This window comes from Ictidomys tridecemlineatus, chromosome 16, assembly GCF_052094955.1.
Source record: "Ictidomys tridecemlineatus isolate mIctTri1 chromosome 16, mIctTri1.hap1, whole genome shotgun sequence".
Classification (NCBI taxonomy): Eukaryota; Metazoa; Chordata; class Mammalia; order Rodentia; family Sciuridae; genus Ictidomys; species Ictidomys tridecemlineatus.
In genome coordinates this window covers 3,751,463-3,752,806 of record NC_135492.1, presented here as the reverse complement: position 1 = coordinate 3,752,806, position 1,344 = coordinate 3,751,463, and positions in this window count along the sequence as shown.

The window sequence follows — 1,344 nt, the reverse complement described above, 5'->3', positions numbered from 1 at the left end:
CTACAATTTCTTGAGAAATGCAACTATTCATAGTTTGATAATTTGCCCATACATAATTTCTTAATGTCTAAATTTGTGGTTATTTCTATGGCACTACTCAAGTTTTACTATGGAAGGTACATTTAGAGGATTTGAGAGATGAAACAAAAGCATTCTGCATTTTTATTATCCTCCAAAGATAATACCCTGTCTGTAAGTCTTAGAAGGAAAAAATTATGAATGAGATCAAACATTCTTATCTATGTGTTTCACATAATTAAACACAATATGAGTATTGTTTTTTCGGCAAAAGCACATTTAGTGATGTCAAATGAGCAGAAATTGGGTGATTTAAAAACTATTGAAATTTAAGTCAACTGAATGGAATTTTCCAAAAGAAATGTGAATTTGTGGCTTGCATTTGGGACTAACATGGTTAGGAATTTGACTCAGGTCCTGATTACTAGACACAAATTCATGAGCTCAAAACCAGCATCCAGAAAAAAAGGCTAAACTCTGCTCAGATTATCTCTCCCAAACACTGAGGCTTGTTTATCATATTCTAATTCTAAAATTCTGACCATCTGAGAATTCCATACTACTATTCCTGCTGAAAAGGCATTATTTTTCTATTCACATTTTTCAGTTCAACACTATACTAGGCAGGCTGTAAGATCCACATAATTGGGGGTCTCCCTGTGAAACATAAAAATATCACCCATGAAACAAAGCAACAGGAAGATTTATTTTTAAGTGTTAGAAGCAAAAACTTACAGTACTTAATTTGCTGACTCGCATGGGTAGAGTGGCATCTCCCCATCTTTTCCACATTGAGCTAGAAAACTGGAAGGTGACCCCATTTTGTCAATCCTCACTTATTATTTCTCACCCACAACATACATGAGAATCACTGTTATGATTTTGGAGTCCCTCGGAAACTCATATGTGAGGCAATGAAAGAAAGTTCAGAAATAAAGTGATTGACTGTGAAAGCCTTAATCTACTCAGTACATTATTTCTTCAGTAAGGATTAACTGGGTGCAACTGTAGGCAGGTAGGGTATTGGTGGAAGAGGTGGGTCTCTGAGAGCCTGGCTTCAGGGCATACATTTTGTCCCTGGTTAGTGGAGTTTCTGTCTGCTTCCTACTGCCATCCCCTAAACTTCTTTATTCCTTTACACTCTTCTGCCATGTTATTCTGCCTCACTGCAGACCACAGAAACAGAGTAAGCCATGTATGAATTGAGACCTCTGAAACTGTGAGTCCAGTGGTTCTTGTCAGGGTCACAGTAGTGAAAAAGCCAACTAAACTAATCACATCAACATGGTTAACTAAAGAGGTGATTTGTGCCTTTAATTTCCTAAT